General features: G+C 44.1%; 1 protein-coding gene across 38 annotated transcripts in view; it reads right to left on the reverse strand.

The window, feature by feature from the left end:
* The window catches only part of PTK2 (protein tyrosine kinase 2), a 344,711-nt gene extending 328,660 nt beyond the window's left edge, over positions 1 to 16,051 (reverse strand). For 14 of the 38 annotated variants that reach the window (XM_032246884.1, XM_032246894.1, XM_032246876.1 and 11 more), the window contains exon 1: positions 15,803 to 15,942. The gene's annotated coding sequence lies outside the window, so the exon portion shown is untranslated. Of the gene's footprint in view, positions 1 to 15,545; positions 15,663 to 15,802 lie in introns of those variants that run through there. The other 24 variants (XM_032247066.1, XM_032247048.1, XM_032246991.1 and 21 more) reach the window with 4 other exon arrangements.
* Positions 16,052 to 16,489: the final 438 nt, after the last annotated feature.

Below are 16,489 nucleotides of genomic sequence, written 5' to 3' on the forward strand. Positions count from 1 at the left end.
GGGATAGGATTCACAATAAGTCTATTAAAGGAGTTCCATCATCTGTGCAGCTGTATAGATTCCAAAAAAATTCAAACTTTAAATAGCAAGGATACTCATATGAATGGTTCTCAAATCCAGATCTGCGTACCAGTGCAAGGTGCTAATGAGGTTTTTATAGTTGAGCCCTATCTATCCACTAGAACTTTCTGCCACACCAGACTGCCCAATGTGGTAGCCACTAGCCACATGTGGTTAATGAGCACCTGAAATGGGTCTAATAACTGAGGAATAGGACTTTCAATTTCACTTAACTGTAATTAATTTCAATTTAATTGGCCACATGTGGCTAGTGATTGCCACATCAGACTTCAGGTTCAGGTCTAAACTCTGGAGTGAAATAAAAAAAGAATGTGTCTTGGCTTCTTAATTTCTTCTGCTGTCTTGGACATTAGAAATTTGGCTCCATGGAACTACATTAACACAGTCTGACTGGGTGTGTAAGCACTGGACATATATGGAAAAACACTGAAACTTCCTCAATAAACTAATAGGTGCTCTTTACATACGACTCTATTTGTGAAAGATAAAATTTCTCCAGATCTCAGCTCTTTGGGTGATTGCCTATGCTGTGATGATCAATCACGGCTTTTTAATTTTTTCTTTTTTTTTTTTTTTTTGAGATAGAGTCTCACTCTGTCCCCCAGGCTGGAGTGCAATGGTGCGATCTCGATCACTGCAACCTCCATCTTCCAGGTTCAAGTGATTCTCGTGTCTCAGCCTCCTGAGTAGCTGGGATTACAGGCATCCGTCACCATGCCCAACTAATTTTTGTTATTTTTAGTAGAGATCTGGTTTGACCATGTTAGCCAGTCTGGTCTCCAACTCTTGACCTCAAGTGATCCATCCGCCTTGGCCTCCCAAAGTTCTGGGATTATAGGCATGAGCGACCACGCCCAGCCAACAGCTTTAAAATGCATAAAAGATTTAAACTCCAGAGATGTACATATGGCAAATAGCCATATAAAATAATGCTCATCACTATTAGTCATTTGGGAGATGCAAATTAAAACCACAATGAAATTCCATTACACACCTAATTAAAATGGCTAAAATGTACAAGACTGACAATACCAAGTGTTGCCCTAATGATGTAGAGCGACCAGAACTCTCATCCACTGTTGGTGGGAATGCAAAATGGTACAAATCTAGAAGACAGTTTGGCACTTTCTCAAGAATTTTAGGGCCGGGTGCAGTGGCTCACGCCTGTAATCCCAGCACTTTGGGAGGCCAAGGCGGGTGGATCACGAGGTCAAGAGATCGAGACCATCCTGGTCAACATGGGGAAACCCCATCTCTACTAAAAATACTAAACATTAGCTGGGCATGGTGGCACGTGCCCGTAATCCCAGCTACTCAGGAGGCTGAGGCAGGAGAATTGCCTGAACCCAGGAGGCGGAGGTTGCGGTGAGCCAAGATCGCGCCATTGCACTCCAGCCTGGGTAACAAGAGCGAAACTCCGTCTCAAAAAAAAAAAAAAAAAAGGAATTTTAACAAGCCAGGTGACGTGGCTCACTCCTATAACCCCAGCACTTTGGAATGCCAAGACTGAAGGACTGTTTGAGCACAAGAGTTTAGGGCCAGCCCTCGAAACATGACTAGACCTCATGTTTACAAAATTTTGTTTTTAATTAGCTATGTGTGATGGTGAGTGCCTGTAGTCCTAGCTACTCCAATGACTGAGGTGAGAGGATCACTTGAGCCTGGGAGGTTGAGGCTGCAGTGAGCCATGATCGCACCACTGCACTCCAGCCTGGACAACAGAGTGAGACCATATCTCAAATTTTTTTTTTAAAAAGTTAAACATAAACCTACCATATGACCCAGCCATTCCAGTCCTAGGCCAACCATTTCCAAGAGACATGAAAGGCTATGCCCATACAATGCCCTGTACAAAAATATTCAGAGCTCTATAATAATCCAATTCTCCACAAGTAAACGTAGACCTTCAATGTAATCCCAAATAACATCTGAAAGAATTATTTTAGAAGTTGACAAGTAATTCTAAAACATATATTGATCTGTAAAAGGTCAAGGAGAGCCAAGTACTCTTGAAGAAGAACCAAGTAGGAAGGGTTCTACAATGAGATAAGACTTATTATAAAGCTATAATAGTGTAGACAGTTTAGTGCTAGTGGAATCAAAGAATCTAAAAACACAGAGTCTAAAAGACACACACGTATATGGATAGGCAATTTACAACAAAGGTGGCACTGCAGAGAAGTAGGGAAAAAGATACTCTTCAATAAATGGTGTTGGGATAACGAGATATCCACATATTAAAATGAAATTGATTTAATCCCTTCAACAAAAATCAATTCCAAGTGAATTATAAAGTTAAAGATGAAACACAAAATTCTTAAACATTTACAAAATAACAGAGAAATTAGTTCACACCCTCAGAGTAGGAGAAGACAAAAAAAAAGCAGTAATTGTAAAGGAAAAGACCAATAAACTAGACTACATTTAACTTAACTTCTGTTTATCAAAAAAATCTCACTGAGGCTGGGCAGAGTGGCTCAAATCTGTAATCCCAACACTTTGGGAAGTGAAAGAGCACTGTTTGGGCCTAGGAGTTTGAGAATAACCTGGGCAATATAGGAAGACCCTGTCTCGAAAAAAAAAAAAAAAAAGGAAAAATTAGCCAGCCTGGTGATGTACCCATATTCCCAGCTACTCAGGAGGCTGAGGGAAAAGGATTGCTTGAGTCCAAGAGTTGGAGGATGCAGTGAGCTATGACTGCACCATTGCACTCCAGCCTGGAAAACAAAGCAAGACTTTTTCTCAAAAAAAAAAACCAAAAAAAAAAACTGAGAGTCAGTGAAACCGCATGCCATAAAGTAGGAGATAGTGGTAAGATGCATAAACAAGGTTGGGCATGGTGGCTCACACCTGTAATCCCAGCACTTTGGGAGGCCAAGGGGTGCAGATCGACTGAGGACCAGAGTTCAAGACCAGCCTGGCCAACATGGCGAAACCCCATCTCTACTAAAAATAAAAAAAATTAGCCGGGTATGGTGGCAGTCGCCTGTAATCCCAACTACTTGGGGGAGGCTGAGGCAGGAAAATCACTTGAACCTGGGAGGCAGAGGTTGCAGTGAGCCAAGATCGCGACACTGTACTCCAGCCTGGGCAACAGAGCAAGACTGTGTCTCAAAAAAAAAAAAAAAAAAGATGTATAAACCAACCAAAGACTTGGGTTCTGAATATATACAGAAGCTACAAATTAATGAATTTCAAACAACAACAACAACAACACAGAAGACCTAACGGAAAAATATAGGCACTTGGCAAAACAGTAAATCCAGCCAAAAGGCCAGCAAATTTATTTTAAAAAGTACAACCTCATTATAATCAGAAAAAGGCTATATAAAACCACAAGGCAGTACACTATAGAAACCACCACAAGAGGTGTAGAGGGGAGACAGGTTGTAAGAGCAGGGAAGAGGAAACTGGGCTGAAGTAATCAGAAAAAATTGTCAGTGATTGAGTCTAACCTTTTAGTGACAAGTAACACAAGAATCATTTATTTACTAACATTTCCTGAGAAGCCACAATAGGCCAGGCACTCTTTCTTTTTTAATTTTTTTTTTTTTTAACAGAGACGGGGTTTCACCATGTTGGGCAGGATGGTCTCGATTTCCTGACCTCGTGATCCGCCTGCCTCGGCCTCCCAAAGTGCTAGGATTACAGGCGTGAGCCACCACATCTGGTCCAGGCACTCTTAAAAGTACATTTAATGGTCATCACAGAATATAACTGACTATATATAAGTTGTAACTTTAACTCTCCTTGACTAATTTTATTTTATTTATTTTTTTTTTTAGACAGTGTCTCCCTCTGTCACCCAGGTTGGAGTGCAGTGGTGTGACCAGGGCTCACTGTAGACTTTAACTCCTGAGCACAAGCAATTCTCCCACCTCAGCCTCCTGAATAGCTGGGACTACAGGCATGTACCACCACACGTGGCTACTATTATTATTATTATATGCTTTGGTAAAGACAAGATCTCACCATGTTGACCAGGCTAGTCTCAAACTCCTGTGCTCAAGTGATCCCCCGACCCGGGCGGGCCTCCCAAAGTACTGAGGTTACAGGTATGAACCAACATGCCAGGCAACCTATTTTATTTTTAAGAAGAAATTGCTCCAGGTTGATTTTCCCACCATCTAATTTCTATTATTTTTGCTTTCACTGAGCTGCACAGTTGAGTGAAAGACTGTAGGGGGAAATTCATGTGGAAACATCCTTATCATTGTTTTTAGATTACATTATTTTAATTTGTTTATCCCTACTTTTCTTCTCTATCTTGTTAACTTTCATATATTTAAATACCCTTAAGACTATAAAACAAAATCATTTACTTGAGTCTTTCTAATTGACTCTCTTCAGACATCTAATCTTTTCTGAAACTCTTTCCATGGCTTTCATGTATCTATATTCCTCAACCATCAACATACTGACAACCCAGAGAACGGACTGGAGACTCTTCGTCATGCCTTAAATTATTTACTGACCACCTATAATGGTATTATGATCAAGCTGTGGGGGGCTTAGAGATACCTAACAGATCTAATACAGAATTCTCAGCTCTGAGCTCACAACTCTATCTGCCAAGGGATGTCTCTAATTCTGCATAAGATATAACAGATTTAAGGGACATCACCAACTTCATCCTTGTAGATTGTCTAATTTTTATTTACCCGTTTCTCAGGAGAAAAAGGCAAAAGGCAAAAGAATGTATTAAATTTAGGCAAGAATTCAACACTAGGAATAAATATCAATTTATACAATACAGCTTCATTAGTTACCCCAAGACTTGGCAATCACCCTGACTCTATTATATGCAAGCCAATTTTTCAGCACCAAAACAAAACCACCAGGGAGCCTGTGCCTTAAGCACCAACATGTACACACTCTCCTGGTATTTGCCAAAAGCCACAAGTCCAGGAGCCATACAAACTGCTGTTTCAATGTAAAATTGTTCCTTCAAATTCCAAACCAAGATTTAAAAGAATTAAGCAGTCTCAACATAAAACATTCAAAATCCCTAAGAAAAGCAGTTGTGAGATCTTCCCAAGATTTTCAAAAATTCTAAAACACATATTTAGATTCCTGAAGTGAGGGCAATCTCCTTAGCAAACATAAGTGGTCAAGACGACACCATACACATACTTCAAATTAAGACTAATTTTCCCCTGCTATGACTTGCATTTCTTTTAAACCACCCTGAAGCAGTGGTTCACAAATGTTAGAATGCATCAAAGCGCCTAGACAGCAAGTTTAAAAAGCTTGCAAGGCCAGGCATAGAGGCTCGTGCCTGTCATCTCAGCACTTCAGAAGGCCAAGGCAGGAGGATTGCTTTAGCTCAGGAGTCCGACAACAGCCTTGTCAACAGGTGAAACCCTATCTCTACAAAGTATGCAAAAATTAGCCGGACGTAGTGGCAGGCGCCTGTAGTCTCAGCTACTCAGGAGGATCACCTGAGCCCGGGAGGTTAAGGCCGCAGTGAGCTGTGATCACACCACTGCACCCTAGCCTGGTCAATACAGCAAGACCTGGTCTCAAACAAACAAACAAACAAATTGAAAACAAAACAAAATAGGCCAAGTGAGGTGGCTCATGCCTGTAATCTCAGCACTTTGGGAGGTAGAGGTGGGCGAATTACCTGAAGTCAGGAGTTTGAGACTAGCCTGGCCAACACGGTGAAACCCTGTCTCTACTAAAAATACAAAAATTAGCCAGGTGTAGTAGAGCATGCCTGTAAATCCAGCTACTCAGGATGCTGAGGCAGGAGAATTGCTTGAACCCAAGAGGTGGTGGTTGCAGTGAGCTGAGATTGTGCTACTGCACTCCAGCCTCAGCGACAGAGCAAAACTTCATCTCAAAAAAAAAAAAAAAAAAATTAGCTGGGTGTGGTGGCACACCCCTGTAGTCCCAGCTACTGAGGAGGCAGAGGCAGAACTGCTTGAACCCATGAGGTAGACGTTGCAGTGAGCCAAGATCCCGCCACTGCACTCCAGCCTGGGCGACAGAATGAGACTCCGTCTCAAAAACAAAACAAAATTAAAAAGCTTGCTGAGCACCACCCTCAGTGTTTGATTCAAAAGGCCAGAGGTGGGGCCCCAGCACTTGCATTTCTAACAAGTTTCTAGATGATGGTGATGCTGCAATTCCCTCACTACTCTGAAAACCACTGAAACCCCCTGGAGCTTACTGGAATGTGTGTGTGAAAGGTATGAATGAGTTACCCCCACACACTATAACAATACTATGGAGGAACTCATTGAGAAGCAAACTGCAAAATCTTAGAGCGAGATTCTGTACCCACATGTTGACTTCCTTCCATTACCTGAGTGAATGTATTTTGAACTGTCACTGTCAAAATGTTTTATCTGAGCAGCAGCACAGCAGTAAAAGACTCTGAACAAGGTCAAGGATGAGTGGCACAGTGCATAATTCACACTACAATATTAGGAAGATGGTTGTTCTTTTAAATGGTTTAGGGGCATAAAGTTAAACCTCTGTAAAGCATCCAATTAATCCCATTGATTAGCAAAAGATACATTAGAGTTTCTGGACCAGTAATCAAAACTCCCATCATTTTGCGTCACCTCAAGAAATTTTCTATGTCTTCAGAACTCAGGATGAGTCCTAATGAACACAAGATCAATTCCTACAAGATCGATTTCTAGAAAAAAAGTTTTAAAATTATCAAAGAGCAGACCAGCATTTTTTTCCTAGCCCAAGTGTGATAATACAGTAGACAAAGGTGAAAAAGATAAGCCCAGTTCTTCCCCTGGTATCACGTCCTATGTGAGTCTGAGCTCAGGTGATCGGCTGGCCTCTGCCTCCCAAAGTGCTGGAATTACAGGCATGTACCACCCTGCCTGACTATGTGATTTTTAAGTGAGGTTCTTTACCAGAGCAAACAAAACAGTAAACACTTGACTGATCCAAGTACCTAGGTTCTTTCATTTACTCATTCAATAAATATTACTGTGTAAGACACTGGTGACTCAATAATGTCAAAAGCAAAGTTTATGCCCTCATGGAGCTTACATTCTCACAAGACAACACACATTTCACTACAAAATATCTAACACCTAAAACTGTTAAGCTCTTTCATCAGACCAGCAAAGACAAACGTATAGTGTTTTGCTCAAGAGAGACATAGACACAACAAGCACCTACAGTTCACAGCAGAATCTAAACCCAAAATGCAGGAATTTTAATGAGGGCAAAAAAGAGACCCTAGGCAACCCACAAATATGACTTATTTTTTTTTGTTTTGTTTTGTTTTGTTTTTGAGACACAGTCTATGTTGCCCAGGCTGGAGTGCAATGGTGCAATCTCAGCTCACTGTAGCCTCAACCTCCCAGGCTCAAGTGATCCTCCCACCTCAGCTTCCCAAGAGGCTGGAACTACAGGCACACACCACCATGCTCCTCTAATTTTTGCATATCTTACAGAGACCAAGTTTTACTTCGTTGCCGAAGCTGGTCTCAAACTCCTGGGCTCAAGCGATCTGCCCACCTCAGCTTCCCAAAATGCTGGAATTACAGGTGTAAGCTACTGTGCCTCACCCAAATGAATATGTTTGTCACTTACCTGTTTCTGAAAAAAATGAATTTATAGTAAAGAAAACGTGTATCAGTAAGATTTAGGTAGGATTTTGATTAAATATAATTTAATTAAAGATTGTAAGGAAATTCTTTCATGTCCTTCCTTAAAAACATGTAAACTTTGTAGTGAAGCTACTAGTGTTTTTCTGAGGCTTCCAACTGCTAAGGAGGGAGACAGTGCCACTAAGGCAAAAATGTCTATTTCCTACATTTATCTATAAACCATTTCATTAGAGTATTTATGCAAATCATGCTATAATTAACAGCATTTACTAGAAAGTCTGTTTAAACTGAAAGTTGAACCATATATCCTTAACTGAATTTTACTGCCATCATAGAACCCAGTTTAAAAAAAAACTAATACTAATTGTTACAGATAGGAGCAGAAGGGGTTCCTACATAATCGGAAACACATTTAAGCAGTTCCGAATAAGATTTGGCACAATTCCTATTAATACCAGAAACTCTCTCTTCCACTATGCTGCCTTTGGCAGTATGAAATGAAGGAAATAAACTTTTTTTTTTTTTTTGAGACAGAGTTTCGCTCTTGTTACCCAGGCTGGAGTGCAATGGCGCGATCTCGGCTCACCGCAACCTCCGCCTCCTGGGTTCAGGCAATTCTCCTGCCTCAGCCTCCCGAGTAGCTGGGATTACAGGCACGCACCACCATGCCCAGCTAATTTTTTGTATTTTTAGTAGAGATGGGGTTTCACCATGTTGACCAGGATGGTCTCGATCTCTTGACCTTGTGATCCACCCGCCTCGGCCTCCCAAAGTGCTGGGATTACAGGCGTGAGCCACCGCGCCCGGCCAGGAAATAAACTTTTGCCAAAATATTCAGACAGAAAAAGCAAGAGAAGGTTCAAAAAATTCACTACTAAACACAATTTACAGAAGAGAGGTAATAACTTCTCAATATAGTCTGGTGACATTAGTGAGCCATAGGTACACCCAAAGACCAGCTGAAACTGCCCTTTAACACTTTCCATTCCAGTCTCAGGACTGATAAGCAACTTCACAATCAGATGCTTAGACGTACTCATAAACATCCTGGGATATATTACACTGATTCCAATAAGGTCACTTAACTTTGCCCACATTTTCAATTTTTTTATTTTAAATAATTTATACAGGCATCAGTAAAAATTCTCAAAGACCCTCACAGCAATTTATTGCTAATTATTTAAGAAATTTTAGCCGGGCGCGGTGGCTCAAGCCTGTAATTCCAGCACTTTGGGAGGCCGAGGCGGGTGGATCACGAGGTCAAGAGATCGAGACCATCCTGGTCAACATGGTGAAACCCCGTCTCTACTAAAAATACAAAAATTCAGCTGGGCGTGGTGGCGCGTGCCTGTAATCCCAGCTACTCAGGAGGCTGAGGCAGGAGAATTGCCTGAACCCAGGAGGCGGAGGTTGCGGTGAGCCGAGATCCCGCCATTGCACTCCAGCCTGGGTAACAAGAGCAAAACTCCGTCTCAAAAAAAAAAAAAAAAAAAGAAATTTTAGTAAGGTAAAACAGTAGTGAGAATAAGTTATCTTCTCTTGAGACAGTGTCGCTATGCTGCCTAGGTTGGATTGTAGTGGCTACTCACAGGCACTACCCCCACAACTGATGAGCACAAAGTTTTTACCTACTCCATTTCCAAACTGGACCAGTTCACCCCTCCTTAGGCAAGCTGGTGGTACCTGGCTCCCAGGAGATCACCATATTGATATGAACTTAGTGCAGATACACAATCAGCATAGTGCACCACAACCTAGAACTCCTGGGCTCAAGCAATCCTTCCACCTCAGCCTCACCAGTAGCTGGGATTACAGGCGCACATTACGATGCCCTAACTGAAAATATATTCTTAAAAAACTGGAGCTTTAAGGTAAAACACAGTCATCTTTTTATATTGTGATTCACTTTATTGTGCTTCACAGATACTGCATTTTCTACAAATTAAAGATTTGCAGCAACCCTGCATCGATCAAGTCTATCAGTGCCATTTATTCAACAGCATGTGCTCACTTTGTGTCTCTGTGCTATATTTTGGTAATTCTCACAATATTTCAAACTCTCATTATTATTACATCTGTTATAGTGATCTGTGAACAGTGATCTCTCTTTATTACTATATATATATATATATTTTTTTTTTTTTTTTTTTTTGAGTTAAAGTATCACTCTGTTGCCCAGGCTGGAGTGTGGTGACATGATCTCAGCTCACTGCAACCTCCACCTCCTGGGTTCAAGCAATCCTCCTGCCTCAGCCTCCCGAGTAGCTGGAACTACAGGTGTGTGCCACCACGGCTGGCTAATTTTTCTATTTTTAGTAAAGACAGGATTCCACTCTATCAGCCAGATGGTCTCAATCTCCTGACCTCATGCTTCACCTGCCTTGGCCTCCCAAAGTGCTGAGATTACAGGTGTGAGCCACCATGCCTGGCTTCTTTTTACTTTTACAGGCTGGTCTTGAACTCCTGGCCTCAAGCAATCCTCCCTCGTTTGCCTCCCAAAACATTGGGATTATAGATGTGAGCCACTGCACCTGGCCTATGATCAGAGGTCTTCAATGTTACTACTATAGTTGTTTTTGGGGAACCACAACCTGTACCTACAAGATGCAAATTTACTCTATAAATATGCGCATTCCAGCTGTTCCACTGACTGGGCCTCTTTTGCTCTCTTCCCTCTCCAGGGGCCTACTATTTCCTGAGATACAAGAATACTGCAATTAGACCAATGAATAACTCTATAATAGGCCGAGGCAGGCGGATCACCTGAGTTCAGGAATTCGAGACCAGCCTGACCAACATGGAGAAACCCTGTCTCTACTAAAAATACAAAATTAGCCAGGCGTGGTGGCACATGCCTATAATCCCAGATTCTCGGGAGACTGAGGCAGGACAATCACTTGAACCCAGGAGGCAGGGGTTTCAGTGAGCTGAGATCGCACCACTGCACTTCAGCCTGGGGGACAAAGCGAGACTCTGTCTTAAAATAAAGTAAAATAAAATAAAACAAAACAAAACAAGATAGGCCAAAAGCGAGGCCTCTTGTGCCAAATAGCCAAGTTGTGAATGCAAAGGAAAAGTTATTGAAGAAAATTAAAAGTGCCACTTCAGTGAACATACAAATGATAAGAAAGTCAAACAGCCTTCGCCAAGCGCAGTGGCTAACACCTGTAACCCCAGCACTTTGGGAGGCTGATGCGGGCAGATCACTTGAGGTCAGGAGTTTGACAACAGCCTGGCCAACATGGTGAAACCCTGTCTCTAACAAAAATACAAAAATTAGCTGGGCATGGTGGTGCACACCTGTAATCCCAGCTACTCAGGAGGCCAAAACCCGAGAATCACATCCACCCATGAGGCAGAGGCTGCAGTGAGCCAAGATGGTGCCACTGCACTCCAGCCTGGGTGACAGAGTATGTCTCAAGGAAAAAAAAAAAAAAGAAAGAAAAGAGCTGTATTGTTGATATGGAGAAAGTTTTAGTGGTCCAGGTAGAAGATTAAGCCAGCCATAACATTCCCTTGAGCCAAAGCCTATTCACAGAAAGTCCCTCTTCAATTCTGTAAATTGAAGGAAGCTACAGAAGAAAATCTGGAAGCTAGCAGAGCTTGGTTCATGAGGTTAAAGGAAAAAAGCCATCTCCATAGCATAAAAGTGCAAAATGAAGCAGTAAGTGCTGGTGGAGAAGCTGCAGCAAGTTATCTAGAAGATCTAGCTAAGATCAGTGATGAAGGGGGCTACACTAAACACCATATTTTAAATGAAGAAACCACCTTCTATTGGAAGATGCCATCTAGTACTTTCATAGCCAGAGAGACGAAGCCAACGCCTGGCTTTAAAGCTTCAAAGGACAGGCTGACTCTCGTTAGGGGCTAAAGCAGCTGGTGATTTCAAGTTGAAGCCAATGCTCATTTCCCATTCTGAAAATCCCAGGGTCCTCAGGAAGGATGCTAATTCTACTCTGCCTGTGCTCTACAAATGGAATAACAAAGCCTGGATGACAGCACATCTGTTTACAGCAAGGTTTACTGAATACTGTAAACCCACTGTTGAGATCTACTGCTCAGAAAAAGATTCCTATCAAAATACTACTGTTCACTGGCAAAGTACCTGTTGCCCAAGAGCTCTGAGAGAGATGTACAAGGAGATGAATGAGTTTTTCATGCTTATTAACACCACATCCATTCTGCAGCCAATGGATTAAGGAGTCATTTTAACCTTTAAGTCTTCAAGAAATATACCTCATAAGGGTATAGCTGCCATAGATAGTGATTCCTCTGATGGATTTGGGCAAAGTACATCAAAAACATTCTGGAAAGGATTCACCATTCTAGATGCCGTTAACATTTGTGATTCATGGAAGGTCAAAATGGGATTATAAACAGCAGTTTGGAAGAACTTGCTTCCATTAATAACTCTGAGGGGTTCAGAACTTCAGTAGAGAAAGTAATGCAGATAGAGTAGAAATAGCAAGAGAATTAGAATCAGAAGTAGAACCTGAGGATGACTGAATTGCTGCAATCTCATGATAAAACTTGAACGGATAAGGAGTTCCTTTTTAGGAATGAGCAAAGAAAGTGGTTTCCTGAAATTGTATCTACCCTGGTGAAGATGCTGTGAACATTGTTGAAATGACAACAAACGATTTAGAATACTGCATACACTTATTGATAAAGCAATGGCTACGTCTGGGAAGATTGCCTCCAATTTTGAAAGAAGTTCTATGTGGATAAAATGCTTTCAAATAGCATCACATACTCCTGAGAAATCTTTAATGAAAAGAAGAGTCAACTGATGCAACAAATCTAATTGTCTTATTTTAAGAAATTGGCAGACATCTCAGCCTTCAGCAACCACCACCCTCACTTGTCAGCAGCCATCACCATTGAGGTAAGACCATCCACCAGCAAAAAGATTATGACTTGCTGAAAGCTCAGATGATTGACAGTCTTTAGCTAGGTCATGTACATTAACTAGGCACAGTTACCCACACCTGTAATCCCAGCACTTTGGGAAGCCAGGGTGGGAGGATCACTTGAGCCCAGGAGTTAGAGACCAACTTGTGCAACATAGGGAGACCCCATCTCTACAAAAACGAACGTGAAAATTAGCCAGGAGTAGTGGCATGCACCTATAGTCCCAGCTACTCAGGAGGCTGAGGTGGGAGGATTACTTGAAGTCCAGGTTGCAGTGAGCTATGATTACACCACTGCACTCCGGCATGGGTAACAGAACAAGGCCTTGTCTCAAAAAAATAAATGCACATTGCTTTTTTAGACATGTTACTGCACACTTAATACACTACAGTACAGTGTAAACGTAACTTTTATATGCACTGGGAAACCAAACAACTAGTGCGACTCACTTTATTGCAGTGGTCTAGAAACAAACCAAGGTATGCCTATACTACAGGAACTAAACTTTTCTCAGATTTTTTTTCACTAGCAAAAAAGAAAAATTCACTTCAAATATGATAAAAAACAGAACTTTTAATGTTACTGAAATTTAAAACAAGACTTGATCCAAGTCTGAATCTACATCAGTTCAGAATGCCTAACCTGAAAATATTAAATTTCAAAACTGAAATTTTATATTGTCTTAACACTTTCAAATGCATCTTTTCTAACTCGTAAGATAATTTTAATTATTTTCTAAAAATAAATAAAGGAGGAAAAAGGTTTCCATAACCTTTAGAGATATGAACTAAGATCCTACCTAACTCAAATGAACATTCAAGAAAGGACAGTTTTCAAAATTATTTTTTATATTATAGAGTACAATATAAATAATTTTTTCTGCAGGACTCAGTCATTTTTTTTAAGGAGGCTAGCTTTAACATTAGGATTTTCTTAAACAATTTCTCCAACTTCCTAGAAAGAACAGTTATCTGACTAGCTAGAGAACATGGTTTTGAGGACTGAGGGATTAAGTTACATAATTTCCAACAAGAGGCATGGTGCTTTTCAGAAAACATTTTAGTATAAAACGTTTTAATGATCCTCATTGCCTCCTCACAATTTCACTGCTGGATTCATGGAACTTCATTCCTAATCTAACATTATTCACTTTCAGTGGGCTTCCAGCCTCAAATAAGGCTTAAGTCCCATCTCCTCTCAGAGTTTGCCCCAGTATTCTTTGCTCCAAACCGTAAAAATGGAGTTTTGATTTCCATGGCTTTATGCTCCAAACTGTAAAAACGGAGTTTTGATTTCCATGTCTTTATTTACCCAATGACTTGCTTCTTAATGCATCACGACTGAATGATGTAAAGTATAGGTCCTCCTAACCAGCGTCTACGCTGAAGTCTTAGGTGACTGTGGGCTCCCTCAAAAGGAAACATGTGTTTTAAATAATCTTTGCCTGTGTTCATTAGTAAACTAGATTATTTGATAGTGACATGAAATTATTTAGAGGAAAACGTTGTAATATTAATCTTGATGTTTCTACAGAGTTTAATAAACAAGAAGGTTCAAAGTGATGGTAGATGGTTGGTTCAGCCTGTTTTTCCCCTCCAAGGACAACCACAAACATAAAACACAACGATATTGGGACGCCAACATCCTTAAAATGTTCCTTGTTTGAATATCATAGGAGTTTTCCAATTAACTGAATAGTACAACTGGATGAAAATATTGTACCCCAACAAAAATACGTTTAATGCTAATTTATTTTTATGTGTGTTTTAACTGCTTCATCCGTGTACCCGCATACCACTGATCAGAAGTTTTCAAATACGGGACAATCAGAGTGCTCAACTCTCGAAGACATGATTTTCATGACCCATTTCTCAAATAAAATATTAAGGTTGAGGCTCTGGTATTTCATTTCAAATAGTACTGGTCTGTTTTTCCAGCCATGAAAACGTTTACATTCTAAGTAAAAATCCCAGCGATGGTTAAGTCTTAAATACAAACCCCCAAACTCTTGCACTGCCTTCAGCCTCAGCTTGAATGTATTTCAACCAGTTCCCATAATTACCACAATATTACTATTATCTTAGTCTCACTGCCAAAAACCCAGCTGCAGACTAACTATGCAAGAATGAGACACTGTTGAAATGACTCCGAAAAAAAAAAAAAAAAAAAAAAAAAAACTTTACCCTCACTGAATTTAGCTACAAAATCCTGCAATTAAATGAAACCAATTACACACAAACACCTTCTTCTAAGAAAGAACATGGTGCCGCTACCCAAGGAACCCAGAGAGAAATACGGCCAACAGTTGCGCCTAAGCCACCGCGGCAGAGTCGGGGGCTGGGGGCGGAGAAGAGGAGGAAACTTGGGAAGCACAATGACTCTAGTGAGGGCTCCCGCGAAGAAACCCACGGGGCTCCATCAAACTTGAGGGTTTGCGTTCGTGGACGCGGCGGGCTCGCTGCTCGGCCACCGGCAGGCCGCCCGGAGCCCACCCTTGGCTACCCGCGGGGCGGCGCCCGGGGAGGGAGGTCGGGCAGCCCCGAGCCTCCCTTTCGCGTCCGGCCGGCTACGGCCGGCGTCCCCGCGATTTTCCTCTTCCTCCTCCTGCGTCTCCCCTTTTGTTTTTCAGGCATTCGGTCCGCTCCGGCGGAGACGGCGCGTCCTTCCCGCGCCCCGGCCTCTCCGGTGCCCGCGCCTCTGTCCGCCCTGCAGCCCCCCGAGCCCCGGCCTCCTCGTCTTCCTCAGGGCCCTCGGCCTCTCCGCGCGCCCGGCCTTTCCAAAGCCTCCCCCACCATCCTCCTCACGTCCCCGGACTCCCCACGTCCCCCAGCCTTTCCGTCTTCCTCGAACCCCTCGGCCTCCCCGCGCGCCCCCGGAACCCCAGACCTCCTCCAGCCCCCGGCCTCCCCACGTCCCTCAGCTTCCCTGTCTTCCCCAAGCCTCCCGACCACCCAGCGCGCCCCTGACCTCCTCAAGCCCCTGAGCCTCTCGGAGCCTCTCGGCCTCCGCGGACGCCCCCAACCTCCTCACGGCCCCCGGCCTCCCCGCCTCCAGGAACCGCGGCCGGCGGGCCGGGGGCGCGGGAGGGGCCGGTCTGCGCCGCATCCGCCCTGGGACTGACTGGGCGGCCCTGCTCTGCCCCTCCGCCCTCAGGGCCGCGGCCCTGCCCACGACCGCGGCACAGAAGGAACCCGCCCAGCCCCCGGCCCGCGCCCCGCACTCACTCGGACCGCGCCTCGGCGCCGACAGGCGAAAGCAGACGACGACCGGGCGGCGCCGGGCGACGGCAGCCGCGCTCCCTCCCACGCCTCACGCCGCGGGCGCACAGCGGTCCCGGCCCGGCGGCGGCGGCGGCGGGCTCGCGCCCTCGGGGCCGTGCTGAGTCGGCGCGGGCCCGCGCGCGTGCGCGGCAGCCGGCTGAAGCGCGCGCCCTCCCTCGGCAGCGCCGCCGGGCCCAGTCTCAGTCCGGAGTTTCCGCCTCTCGGGGACACTGGGCATGCGCGCCGCCGCCCGCGCATGCTCAGCGCGCCGCCAGGCGCCGCTCCTGTAATTTACCCTGTGGAAGGCCAGGTCGCGGTTTGGGGGTGGCCGGAGGTTCGGCGCGGGCGTGGCGCCCGGACGGGGAAAGCCCTGTCCTCGGGGGTGGCCGGGGTCGCCCCGCCGAGCGGACTTCCTGGGGTCCCACCTGTCGCGCTCTCCGCCAGGGGGATTAGGCAGAGTTCGGGAAAGCCCTCTCCATCCCCTTCCCGTCCCCCAGATCCCGAAGGGGGCCCCTCTGGAGGACCTCCCTCTAGAACGGCCCTGCGGCCCCGCCCCCCAGGGTTGGAAACCCGCTGTCGGGCACCCGCTGTGGGCCCTGGGCCTTGCTGTGCCCTCTCCAGGCGTCACACCGACCCTAACAAGCGGTTCCT

The sequence above is a fragment of the Sapajus apella genome, unplaced genomic scaffold, assembly GCF_009761245.1.
Source record: "Sapajus apella isolate SASKATOON/1434 unplaced genomic scaffold, GSC_monkey_1.0 scaffold3, whole genome shotgun sequence".
In the NCBI taxonomy this organism is placed as follows: domain Eukaryota; kingdom Metazoa; phylum Chordata; class Mammalia; order Primates; family Cebidae; genus Sapajus; species Sapajus apella.